This window comes from Topomyia yanbarensis, chromosome 3 (genome assembly GCF_030247195.1).
Source record: "Topomyia yanbarensis strain Yona2022 chromosome 3, ASM3024719v1, whole genome shotgun sequence".
Lineage (NCBI taxonomy): Eukaryota > Metazoa > Arthropoda > Insecta > Diptera > Culicidae > Topomyia > Topomyia yanbarensis.
The window spans coordinates 247,949,535-247,964,520 of record NC_080672.1 but is presented as its reverse complement, the minus strand read 5'-3'; the positions used below and the strand labels follow the sequence as shown (position 1 = coordinate 247,964,520).

At 35.8% G+C, this 14,986-nt stretch overlaps 1 long non-coding RNA gene across 1 annotated transcript; it reads right to left on the bottom strand.

The window, feature by feature from the left end:
* Positions 1 to 1,857: 1,857 nt before the first annotated feature.
* LOC131693591 (uncharacterized) lies at positions 1,858 to 4,125 on the bottom strand. Its single transcript, XR_009306289.1, has 2 exons — positions 2,325 to 4,125; positions 1,858 to 2,265 (listed from the first exon to the last, which is right to left on the bottom strand). It is a non-coding gene; the product is annotated as an uncharacterized LOC131693591 (long non-coding RNA).
* Between the last annotated feature and the right edge of the window lie 10,861 nt (positions 4,126 to 14,986).

The following is a 14,986-nucleotide window of genomic DNA, read 5'->3' as shown; positions in this document are numbered from 1 at the left end:
GTACAGCTGTGATGTTTGAAGCCCAAACTATAACAACGATGTTGAGAGAATTGAGCCAGTGCAACGACACTTTTTACGTTTTGCGCTTCTCAGGTTGCCGTGGAGAGATCCCATCCGTCTGTCCAGTCACGAAAGCTGGTGCCAGTTGATTCATTTGGAACACCTGCTTGTTCGAAGGAATACAGCAAGGGCTTTGTTTGTTGCTGATGCTTTGTGACGTCATCTGGATTGTCCAGCCAACTTGGAACAAATCAACATAAATGACGCACCTCGAACAACGCGAAACAATCTTATGCTCCGATTACCATTTCGGCGCACTAATTATAGTATGCACGGAGCCATTGCTGGCCTACAAAGGATCTTCAACCGAGTCGCATCAGTTTTCGATTTTAATTTGTGTCGCCCAACTATACGTCTACGATTTTTCAGAACCTTAAACGAACCCGTCAACTTCGGCTGATTCCTTCATTATACGTTGTATCGTTTTTGTTGTTTCACTTTATTGTTATTATTAAGACCATTTGTAACGATTTGACAGTTACCAATAAGTTCAGTATTAAGACATCATTGAGGCTTTGAATTCTCTGTTGGTGTATATATGACAAATGCAAATACAAAAAATTAAGACTTAGGGATCATTCATAAATTTCGTAACGAAAAAATTGTCTAAATTTCCCCTCACACTGTCACAAATGTCTCTATTCCAAAACTGTCACAAATTTCTCTATTCCCAACAATTCCCAACAATCAAACTCTCTCAGCTTGTCACAATTTGTCGTACCCCCTCCTCTCCCTAAAAGCTTTACGTAATTTATGAATGGTCCCATTATTGGAAATCGAATGAAGTAAATGAAAACAGTTAGTAAGCTAAATTACCTTTATTTTTCATTCAAAATTGAATTACGTCTACTCACCGAGAATTATTACTGAACGATGTCAAACTAATGGGCATTCTATGAAAGCGAACGAGATAGAACGAATACCGACAATCTAGTGGTCTGTATTTTGTCCATCATTTTAAAGACGCCTCTTATCACGCTTTCGAGTGGTAGCACCAGTTTTACGACGCTTCCTATCGTTCTTGTATTTTGAATGTATCTTCATATGTCGAACTAGTTGGTCATTCCGCTTGAAACTATGGCTGCAGGTAGTGCATATGAAGCGGCCTTTGGTGATTCCACACTCGTATGTTAAGTGCCGAACAAGGTTTGGTCTACAGTTGTATATTCTTGCACAGGTGTGACAGATGTGAACATTACCAGCCGTGGCAGATATTTCCAGTTCACGGAAACGTGGCTGCATCGGTACCAGTAAATCTGTGTTTTCTGTAATTGCAAACGTAAAATACCAATAGTAGATGTGTTACTAGAAGAATAAACAAGACATCAATTGTGGATGTTCTATATCAAATAACTATGCGCCTAAAATGCATTTATGCATCTTTTACGAAAAATATATAAATACCTATTACACACTACATAGATTTTATTGATGGATATATATTAATATTTTATTATCTACTGACAATGCTATGCGTATGGCCAGCTATCTAAAACTGCTGAAATGTCCTTTCGCTTAGTCCGTCAGATGCAGGATTTGCATATGATTCAGCTATTAGCAAATTTGGTAGACTTGACGTTGGTCTGGCAGGCGTAATCCTTCCTTCCAGTGCTTGTATGCGAAGGTCTCTTTGTATTATTTAAATAATCCAGACCATTAGAATCACGTTGTGGCCTAAAAATTAAATTAAAAAATAAGTACGAACGTCAAACCAGGTGAATCCCTATTCCTGATCACAAATAGACAAACACAAGTCATGAAGAACACGGGTATGACAGTAATTGTAACATCGGTAAATTTTTCTCATTTTTATATTTCATGACATTGAATTCTTTAAATCTAATTTACACTTCAATTTCTTAAGTAATACTGTTCAAAACGCAGCAGTTTTCTATCACATTTTTAGGTATGTAAGTTTCTTTTTTATACACAATGCATATGACAAAGCCGATAGGTCATTTCAGGTGAGATACAGCTACATGTTCAAGGTTACATACTTTCACGATGTCTTTTGATAACCAAGTTATTGAGTATTAATAAACGCAAGCTTAGAACTGTAATATTATAGTGTGTTTATGTAGATCCGTAGCATCCTCTCATTGATTTGACTGACAATTTTCCACATGTCTTTTCATCGGTGTAATTTGAGCAAATGCTTTACCGCATGTACCACAACGGAACTTTTTCATACCACCGCACTCGTAGCTAGAACAAAAGAGAATGATTGTTATATTAGATAAAAAGGTGTTAATATGAAAGTACACTGAAAAAAATCCAAACGTTAGTTCTATTTGCCTCAAATCACTTAAAATCCATATTGAGATATCTGACGTTTAAAATACACTGAGATTTCGCATTTTTATACTACCGCCCTCCCCTTAAGCCCAGAAGCGGTTTGTTTTCCTCCCAATTCGTTTAGATTTGTTTTCCTCCCAATTCAAACGTCAAAACGGCATTATAACAACGCAGCTAGATATATCTATGAAGAAGAAATGCTAATGTTATCACGCGCACACATACTTTCTATGTGTCAACTGTATAAACTATGTATGCACACACATAATTTATATGTGCGTATTGTTATTGAATCGGTTTTATGTGCCTTATAGTTATGAAAAGTGAATGTAAGATTAATATGTGCCAGCAAATAGTGTCTATCTGCCTCTGCTAATTGCAAAAATCTATGTGTAAAATCAATAGGCATAACGTTTACATTTTTTTGAATGTACATAAAGAGTGTGTAGTGAGTGAAGCCGAAAAAATTCTATACCTATTGAGCAACCAGAACTCCAACTTTGCTGCAGAGGTATCAGAGATGGATTCCAATTGTGCTCGGGAGGTAGGCTTTTTTGACACTCTTTACGCAACTGTTTTCTGCGATTAGATATTTTTTTAAATGTGCAACATGCTGCAGTGTCACTTCGTTGAATGGCTTTCGTACACTCAAAAAAATGTAAACGTTATGCCTATTGATTTTACACATAGATTTGTGCAATTAGCTGAGGCATGTAGACACTATTTGCTGGCACATAAGCCTAATGTGTGTATTTACAAGAAGTATAATAAGTTATAGAAGATTCTATAACAATACGCACATATAACTGATGTGTGTGCATACATAGTTTATACAGTTGACACATAAAAGGTATGTGTGCGCATGATAACATTAACATTTATTCTTCATATGGATTTTAAGTGGTTTGAAGCAAATAGAATTATCGTTTCGATTTTTATCAGTGTAGGTATGTGAAACTAATTTACCCCATTACACAGTGGTCCCGAAAACAAAAGTAACAGACAGAATTCTCGACTACAGTAGCCCTTACACGTTCAATATTTTTGTAAATACTTGAGAGTATTGACAAAAGTATTGTACGTGTAATGTAAAAAAGTTGCATTGACGATGTGCATTTCAAATGGGATTGACGTATTGAAGCAATATCGTCAACACCGTGCACTGACAAAAATATTGGACGTATAAGGGCCGCTTTAAAGGGAAATTCTGGACTAACCGTTACTGACCAAACACCGTTCATCGCACTCAAAGTAAGAGAGAACTATTGTTTACTACCAAAATCTGTAATTGGTGAGTGACCGATTGTCCGGAATTTTCATTCAAAGTGAATTTTGACAGTTGGCTTTTACGCCGTTATCATATGGTCGGTGTTAAGTCCAACCGGGCCAAGTGACATCGTATTGATTTCTGGAAAAACAAGTTTAAAGTTTCAATCGCAGCATCCTTCACATTATAATTCGAAATTTATGTTGGTCATAATTCACGCTAATCGTAACATATTACAATTCTGGCAAAAGCCGAATGTAGCTGAAGAAATTCTTTATCCTGTGTCCGGTCTGACTTAACACAGACCATATGTTTGTCGAGAATTGTTCACGCCTTCATTTTTACATTTGAAGATTTGACGCCTTTGAAACTTGGTCCTAAAATAACATTGTTTCGAAAAATACTCCAAAATTTAGTAAAAATATGACGATACCTTCTTCCACAGTGTCGTAGAGTAATCGATTCGAAACGACGTTTATGGCGGCCCTTACATGTTCAATATTTTTGTCAATACTAGGCAGTATTGACAAAAGTATTGTACGTGTAATCGAAAAAACTTGTATTGACGATGTGGATTTCAAATGGGATTGAAATATTGTAACAATATCGTCAATACGCGTATTGACAAAAATATTGAACGTGTAAGGGCCGCTTATGAAGATGCCAATATTATTTTTCTAGCCGTTCTCATTTTAATGCGATTCTCATATTTTAACTAAAATATGAGATCTTTACATGTACTAATTATCAAATCACAAGAATTTTCGTAATGGGTGGTGGGGGGATAACCCCGGGGGTACCTAGCATCAAGGTGCGGAAAACTCGCTCACCGCCATGAGCGTACATGAATTTGTTTCCTTATACATCGTCGGGGGTTTACGCTCTTGTTAAAAAGATACAGACCCACACAACTCGTTCCGCATCACACCGTATGCGATTACGAAGAGAGAGAGAATCGGAAATCGCAAAATTTTTTAACGCGTTCCGCATTGCCGATGCAGTGAGGTAATGAGTGCCATCGAACATATTCGGCAGCGAACATGTTCGTTCGGAAAAATGATCCAAATAATGCCTGAGGCATCCAAAAGGGGGTAACCCACAATGCACACATCCTATCGTTATCTTTCGTTTTAGAGTTATGGTATCTTTAGCAAAATTGTTGCGTGGCATTTAGCGCTTTATTTGGTTGTTTCATATTAGTTCGGAATTCAGTCGCTAGGGCGGCGCTGTTATGAATTTTTTAATGGAATGAGAATGGAATAGTCTACGACAAAGTTGTATGTCAGGTAATTATAAGTACATCTTTTCAAGATACTAACTTTGTAGGTCCTACAAGTTTTGAAATAGGGCGCGTTTATGAAAACATAATCCGTAAGTAAATTTTTAAACCAAATGATTCGGAAAATACAGGATTTGCAACTTCAGAAGAGATATATTATATACATTTTCAGAAGAGATATATCCGGTCGGATCCGGATATATATATATATATATATATATATATATATATATATATATATATATATATATATATATATATATATATATATATATATATATATATATATATATATATATATATATATATATATATATATATATATATATGTATATATATATATATATATATATATATATATATATATATATATATATATATATATATATATATGTATATATATATATATATATATATATATATATATATATATATATATATATATATATATATATATATATATATATATATATATATATATATATATATATATATATATATATATATATGCATATATATATATATATATATATATATATATATATATATATATATATATATATATATATATATATATATATATATATATATATATATATATATATATATATATATATATATATATATATATATATATATATATATATATATATATATATATATATATATATATATATGTATATAAAATGATAGGACCTACAACTTTTCCGATGACACCATAACTCTAGATGATAATTGATCCCACATTTTAAATTTACCGACCACAATGTGCCCTTTTTCTTTTGATCCTTTATTTCTCGGTGAACTTTCAATACACATGACACTTGCACTGGAATTTTTGAAAAATTACGCTCAACAATATACATATATTAGATAGAAAATAGCCGTACATAGCAAGTTTGTGAGCGGCACCTTCAGGGACGACTGTCTATGCGGAAACGTCAACGTACAATACAATCCAACTAAAACAAAATTATATCGAGTTCACCGATATGTGAGCTACAGCATAACATTTACTGACGGCGAATCGATAGACTACTCTTTCTTAAAACTTCAGAAAACGAACGAGAAAACTCCATTAAGACACAATGTGGGGTTACCGCTTTTGGATGCCAGCTAGTACTGGGATTACCTTCATGGTCAACTTTGACTGCTAATAGCAAAATATCTAAAAATTATTTTCAAATTTCTCAAATGTCCACGGGCATTAGTTAGAACTATTAGAAAATGCAACCATGTCCATCTCGGAAAAAAATGTAAGTTAGCCCCTTTTGGACGCCAGCTATTCATATGGTGTTTGTTCTGTATTAAGTAGTAATTTTATGGCACCGCGTATAAAAAGTACAGTTCTCGTGTCAAATTCAACGGAACACGGTAATATTTGGTCATTTCATCAATAACAATCAAAATCAAATGCTTTTAATTGCACAGCTGGCCTACAACTACACGTAGATTAATCGTAACGTAACGTAAAGCACCCTGTAAAAATCCAGGCTTGGGGGTGTTTTACAGCAAGGGATTTGGGTAATTGTTCGACAAACAAAATGAGCAAAATATTCTGGTTGCAGTTGAAAATCAAAGTAGTGAACTTGCACCTTTTGGTTTTTCTCCTATTTTCAGCTTGCGCAACCCCGCAAATTTGGTGACCATTCCTGTAAGATAACCGCAATTGTATTTGGACCTTAAAAAACCAGTCCCTGAAGTTTCCTCTTATCATTTACGAAACGATAAACCAACGCTACCGGCAATCATAGAACTATTCCACTTATGGTCAGCGCCACTTGTATCATTTGCCGAATAGGTAGTTAAGTAACGTTACCATTCGGAAAAGCCGATTTCCTCGACCAAATTTTAGGGCATATAATAAGGGTAATGGTGATCTTATAATCCATTTTTGCAGTACTACATTGTTATTGGATATAACAAGGTACATTAAACATTCTACCATAAACATTTCTTCACGATGCTTTGCGATTAGTATAATCTTACACTATACACAATTCATTTAATGTTTTTCTTACAATATGACAAATCGTGCCGCAAAACAAACATGGTACCATATCACAAATCGTTTCGATCATTTGGTGTATTGTGACCACAGATAACCATTTCTCGAATAGTACAGTTATAGTTTTCGAGCGACACTATGCCATGGACAAAATGTGATGAGTGTTTATAATAAACTACTTTATCAACACTATCTAATGCGGCAGATGTAAAAAAAAACTTTATAAATGTTTTTTTCTGATTCACCCAAGAGCCTCTTCCCCCTCCCCCCTCATCAGTTCGAATAACGTTTTTGCCTTTCTCATATAAAGAAAGGCTATGCAATCACTGTAAAAATCGACTTTTTAACCGAGGCCCGGAGGGCCGAGTGTCATACACCATTCGATTCAGTTCGTCGAGATCGGCAAATGTCTGTGTGTGTGTATGTATGTGTGTGTGTGTGTGTATGTGTGTGTGTGTCATTTAAACTCACACAATTTTCTCAGAGATGGCTGAACCGATTTTTGCAAACTTAGTTTCATCTGAAAGGTATAACGCTCCCATAAGCTGCTATTGAATTTTTAGTTGATCCGACTTCCGGTTCCGGAGTTACGGGTTGAAGAGTGCGGTCACACAGCAAATTTCCATATAAACTGGTACCACCATTATGTTCAAATGATGTAAAACATATTAAAATTGATGTAACATTACTCTAGTTTGCGGGTCTGGATCACTAATGATCAATCAAAGCAGCTTTGACCACATTGGCCACCTATGACGGTTCATGACGCCCTCGGGGAACCCGCCAAGTTCCTAAGCTAATATCACACCCATTCCACAACGAATTCTCTACCGATTTTTACGAACTTAATTTCAAATGAAAGATACAGTAATGCCATTGACTGCTGCTGAATTTCATTCGGTTCTGACTCTTGCTTCCGGAGTTACAGGGGTGTTAGTAAGGATACACTGGAATTTCCCATATAAATCGGTACAATCGTAATACCTCAGAGGCTAAAAACTATTGAAATGGTCACCAAATCACTTCTAATCGTAGATCTAGATCACTGATTGCCAATCAAACATTCTTTGAATATATTGTCCACTATCGACGATTCCGGAAGTCCGGAATTCCGGGCATAGTCACATAGTCACATCGGTTCATCGGTGATGACTGAACCGATTTTCTCAAACCAAGTCTCAAATGAAAGGCAAAATATGCAGTTGAGTATTGCGTAGCCGCCCCTTCCTCCCCCCTCCCCACCTTGCCCTTACACCTCCCTCCTTCATCACTCCCCTCTTCTTGGATCACCCTCACGCCCAGATTTCCTTCATCCACCCCGTATACCGAAATAAGATGAAGGATTTCTGACGCATCCTCCACACCCACTCTACTAAACCCCCATTCCCTACACGTTCAAACGCATTCCACCAACCTTTGCAAATTATAATCACATGAAGATAACATTGAACTCATGCTTATTAAGCTAATTAAATATTATTCTTTTGCCTTTCTTATATAGAAAGGTTATGCAATTGCTCCAAAAACCGACTTTCTAACCGAGGCCCGGAGGGCCGAGTCTCATATAACATTCGACTCAGTTCGCCGAGATCGCAAAATATCTGTGTGTATGTATGTGTGTATGTATGTATGTGTGTATGTGTATATGTGTATGTATGTGTGTGTATGTGCGGATTTGTTAACAAAATGTCCACATCGGTTTCTCGGAGATGGCTGAACCGATTTTTACAAACTAAGATTCAAATGAAAGGTATAATATTCCCATAGGTTGCTATTGAATTTCATTTTCAACCGACATCCTGTTCCGAATTACGAGTTGAAGAGTATGGTTACAAAACAAAATTTGTTGATTTTTCCAAATCAGTTTCTCGGAATTTTCTGAACCGATTTTGACAAACTTAATTTTAAATGAAAGGTCCATCAGCTGCTGTTGAATTTTGTGTGGATCCGAGTTCTGGTTTCTGAATTACAGGGTGATACGTACGATCACGCAGCAAATCCCGATTCTAACGAATTCTGCGATGAATGTAAAAAGGTGATTTTTTTTCCAAAATGTAAACACAACTGTTGAATTTGTAGATCTAGGTCACCAACAGTCATTCAAAGTCTCTTTGGCCACACTGGCCACCATCGACGGATCCGGAAGCATCCAAATTCAGAATAACGGTTATATTGGTTTCTCGAAAATGGCTAGATTTGCTCAACCTCGTCTCAAATGAAAGGTGTTGCGTCCCCAGAAACTGATATTAAATTCCATCTCCATCCGACTTCCAGCACCGGAGTTACGGGTTGTGGAGGTCGATCACATAGAAAACTCCGATTCAAACCGATACCGCGATGAATGCAAAAAGGTGCTCTTATATATACTTACCAAGTGTAATAAGAATGAAAGACATTTCCATAAAGTTATATTGTACGAACCAGCTATTAAATCATAGTTTGGAGAAATGAGAAAGGCACAATTGCACCTCTAGGTGGATTAAAACAGGTTTTATTCTATCGATTTATGGTAATCTGTGATTTGATTGCATGTCGTCTTCCATGTTCGGTTGTTGACATCTTATGGTGGTGGTGCTGCCGCTTTTACCAATTGAGCTATTTCTGTAATCTTGTGGAACGTATTTTGGTCTTCATAATAATCTAGCCACAATCAACTTTAGGAAGAGGGTAAATCGACATGTCATATACTAATAAACTGTTGATGATTACGAATGACCATGATTGTAAGAGCTGAATAATTACAGAGCATACCGTATATGGTTGGAACTTCAATTCAAATTTTCCCTTAATTTTCCTTGAATTGGTTTAAGAGGAGGTTTGCGAGCCTTTCGGTGATGGTGAGCCGTGTGCTTGATATATAATATATAAACCGTTGAATCTGGTTGGTTAGGCAAATCGAGAATCTGGATGATGCATCCGTTATTAGAATTGACCATCTCTCCTCGTCTTGACAGGTATAGCAACTTCCGGCAGCTGTGTACTTACGTTGTTAAAAAGACTCGTGATGTATACGAAAAACGTAATACATTTACATTGATCCACTTAAGAAAAAGGTATAAGCTCGGGTATTAGAGGAGGATTTGAAATTCTTGAGTTGCTAGGACTGCAATACATGGTGTTAGCCCTTTTTTAGAAGTTCATCCTAAATTCGCGAAGCTCCTTTCTACTAACAGAACTTCTTAAACGGCAGTGTTACGATGTGATATATTTTGCCATATACGAAATTTGATTATGATTAGTTTTACCATTTTGCTGAATGTGCTTATAAACGAATTGTTGCTATAGATGAAATGTGAATTAATCTAATCGACCTTCGCTGAGTAAAACATTATTGACAGCCTTGTGGATTCATTTCACCATTTACAGAAAAGGTATGAAGCTTTAGATTTTGTCCAAAAACGAAACCTGTGCGCCAAAAATTAAATGTGGAATTTTATCCAACCTAAATAATCTGATTTCCACTTGGTAAGAAATAATAATAAAGTATTAAAGCACTTCATCCGTGGATACATTATTTTTTTCCCAATAAATATGTGCAATAAACAAAGATTCGTTATTTCATTTTAACAACACATTCAATTTAATATAAAGGGTTACTGAAAACTGTAACCAAACGATTCGACTTGAGGTGAACATTATGGTAATCTTGTAAGGAAATTGTAACGATACACGTTTTTCTTTAAAGCAAACCTTACAGAACCATATGAAAACGACTACCATCATTGTTACTTCAATTCAAATCGTTTCGATATATTTTTTAATAATCCTGCGGAAGCACCTCAATTCTTTTCTAACATACAATATTATATTATAACCATTCCCTATATTGTGACAATAACTCGTATCTTCATTCTATAATTTCATATAATTTTACAGGAAAACGCATTTATCGTAATATCATAAATAGATCTTAACGTATGTGGTTACCATAGCACTTATGATTTTTGTATAATATGGAGGATTCCAGATAAAGTTTTTATTTATGCGGGACTAAAGCGCAACTGGTGTAGATGATGCGTAAGTTGATTCTCTAACATATACACAAGATGCGCATTAGTTGCCCACTCTGCAAATAGGGAAATAAAGAATATAAAGGAAATTTTTTTAGCTACGGTTCATAATTACGAATGAGGATTGGACTCTTTAGAGGGATAACGATCCCAATTGGGTCATTAAGCCATATGCTGTTTTTGATTTTTTTTTTGATGCAGCTGACGTTATAGATACGTAATCAAACTTTTTTTTTACTTTTTTGTACGCAGAATAACAAATAAAAATCATTTCATAAAATTGAATTTTCACGACGCCACCTTTTCTTGGGCACCTTAATCCCTATCCTTTTGCTTAGATAACTGTCAAAATTTCTAACCCATGTGGCTAAATTAACTGTCAAGGAAGACCGATAGTGTCAAACGAGAACGTGTTTACAAAAAGACGAATTTTATTCTTCATTTAGACCCAATTGATTTTAGAGTTGTTTCTAGGTTAAATCGATTTTACACAAAAATGATAATGATTTATCTACTGAAAGGTACCTACACCGATGCATCGGGAGTTATTCTCAATTCTTAAAGTCGACTTGCGATGACTGGACAGATTTCGATAACTGATCGGAGCAACGATTTATCTAATATGTTATGCGCATGGTGCACTAATGATAAATTGATTCAAAGTACAGCTTACTCATTTTATACAATTAAATCACAGAGAAAAGTCGTCCAGCTTGGCGTTAACGGAACATTCAAAGGTAATTGAGATATCTGCACCAAGTTGACTAATTTACAAATTTAATAACACTAGTTTACAAATTTTGGAGTAAGCTAAGCTAAGAAAAAAGTTTTCAAAATCGAGTTTGCGTCGCTTAACACAAAAACAATACCCGTTTTCTTTTTTAAAACGTTTCCAAGATTTTTCTGAAAAGCTTTGGGTAGTTTTTGCATTTATTCGTCAATATTTCGTAATTTCCGATGAAACATACAGTTCGAATGGTGAGGTTCTACGCTTTCCGAAAATGTGTAACGTGGGTCAAATATAAATTTATCTAGGTTTCAAGCCACTAAGCTGTAACAAGTATAATTTTTGACCATTTCTAATTTTTTTATTTCGACTGTGCTCGCTTGTAACCCTACATCACAGAGAACAGACGTCCATCTTCAGCATTCAACTTGTGTAAAAATCCCTAACGGTTTCGAAGGTAGTTGGGATATCTAAACCAGGTGCACTACTGTCGTCATGTTTTTTGTGGCTGAGTTCGACTGAATTGACAGCGGTTATTCCTCTACCCAGATAGAGTCGGAATCGGTGGTTTTCTTTGAGCAAGATTCCATACTGAATCCATTCAAGATTTGGAACCGGTTCCCGAATGGATTTGACGGATAGTTGGGATAAGTAGATGTGGCGGTGCTAATGTTTATCGTATATTGATTCAAATGTTTACACACGTTTTGCCTTTCTCATATAAAAAAGGCTATGCAATCACTGAAAAAATCTACTTTTCAACCGAGTCCCGGAGGGCCGAGTGTCATATACCATTCGATTCAGTTCGTCGAGATTGGCAAATGTCTGTGTGTATGTGTGTGTATCATTTAAACTCACACAATTTTCTCAGAGATGGCTGAACCGATTTTTACAAACTTAGTTTCATCTGAAAGGTATAACGCTCCCATAAGCTTAGTTGATCCGACTTTAGGTTCCGGAGTTACGGGTTGAAGAGTGCGGTGCCGGTCACACAGCAAATTCCCATATAAACTGGCACAACCATGATGTCCAAATGACTTAAAACATATTAAAATGGGTTCAACATTACTCTAGTTTGCGGGTTTGGATCACTAATGATCAATCAAAGCAGCTTTGAACACATTGACCACCTATGACGGTTCATGATGCCTCCGGGGAACTCGCCAAGTTCCTAAGCTAATATCACACCTATAACCCAGCGAATTATCTACCGATTTTTACAAACTTGATTTCAAATGAAAGATACAGTAATGCCATTGACTGCTGCTGAATTTGATTCGGCTCTGACTCTTGGTTTCGGAGTTACAGGTTGGTTAGTAAGGTTACACTGGAATTTCACATATAAATCGGCACAATCGTAACACCGCGGAGACTAAAAACTATTGAAATGGTCACCAAATTACTTCGATTCGCACGTCTAGATCACTGATTGCCAATCAAACATTGTTTGGACATATGGTCCACTATCGACAATTCCGGAAGTCCCGGATTCCGGGCATATTCCACAATTTAAGTCACATCGGTTCTTCGGTGATGACTGAACCGATGTTCTCAAATGAAAGGCAACATTTGAGGTTGAGTATTGTGTCGCCACTCAGCACACTCCCCCACCCCTGCCCTAACACCTCCATCTTTCATCACTCGTCTCCCTTTGGACCACCCTCACATCCGCATTTCCTTTACTAAACCCCCACCCCCTCCACTTCCAAACCCATTCCACAAACATTTCAAAATATAATCACATGAAAATAACATTGAACTCATGTTGATTAAGTCAATTAAATATTAGGGAAGTCCGGGGCTAGTTGATGGTTGGGGTAAATTGGCGGAATCCCTTTGTCTTCGTTTCTATTAGATATATAGCGTTGCCTACCATTGTGTAGCTCAAGTGATGTGAAACCCATTATCGAATGTGTTTTTTTAAACATTTTGTTTTGTAAAAGTTGTGGGCGATATGGTGTTTTCGAGCATACCAAGTGAATATTTTAAATTTTAAACACTTTGTGTTATTTAGGGTGATTTTAAATCTATTTCCCAATTGATTTTATTTTTCGATAGTGCGTAAAAAGAGCTTTCAGTATCCATATAGATATTAAATCTATCCATGAATTAAAATTATTTTTTGAATAGTTTTTTGTAAAATATGCGGTTGAAGTAAGTTGGCGGTGACGCAAGTTGGCGCTACTATTTACAGCACAACTATAGTCATCAAATATTTTTATTTTTGGAATTCACTCCAAAGTAAAACTTTGTGTATCTCATCAATACAGGGGATATTTACATCGGCCAATCGCCTGAAGAATTTCGAAAATATGCTTTTGCATATGGAATACGCGTCAAAGTAAAATACCGGGGTATTGAGACTAAAATATATTGGCAAATGTCGATTAATATACAATTTTATTGCAAAGACATTCAGTACGAACCCTTGATGTAATTGAATCTCCATTTTCTGGCGCATTCATACATACCAGCAACTTACCCCGGGGCCGGGGTAAAATGGCGGGTTTTCCGCGTCACATATTTTTTTCTACAAAAACAAAGACAATGCAACAAACACTTTGATAAAATTCGGGGATGTTGACAACAGCTACATGTTCTATTTTGCAAGATCGATCTACATCAAAGCGGTAAAAAATGGAAACTAACAACACCGCAAACTAGCCCCGGTCTCCCATATACTTTTTTGTTTAAAGTTAGTCTGCGTCTACTTTCGTGGTAGTCGTGGGATACGTGCGAAGTGAAATAAGAATGTAATAGGCATTTCCACAATTCTATTGAACAAAACCAGCTAATGAATCATAGTTTAGATAAATGAGAAAGGCGCAATTGCACCACTAGGTGGATTAAAACAGGTTTTTTAAATATTTTTGTTCGATCATGGATGTCTGTTCTCTGTGCCTACATGTAATTTTATATTATTGGCTAGAGAACATGCTTTGAACAGTTTATTGATTGTATTGATCGGGCAATTTTCACACGAGATATTGACCATAAACCAAAGGAAGAATGAAATTGGATATTGCATAAATAATTCTGTTTTTGTGCTCAGTGACCTAATAGGGGCCTAGACTAGTATAATGAATGATACATATTTGCTGTCTTCGGAAAACATGATGAAATAATTTCTGGGAATCCTGTTTTTTTTAAGTCTTGTAACTGAAATAGAAGTTCCAGTAGGAATCTTCCACGAAATGCACTTCAAACCTAATCTTTTTATCCTAAGAAATTTTATTTTGCGCATTTGTAGTTATGATGTGCGGAAAAGGTAGATTTTTCGAATTTATTTTTTTATAATCGAACAGTTATTACCTGAAAACAAATACTTGTTTTATCATTA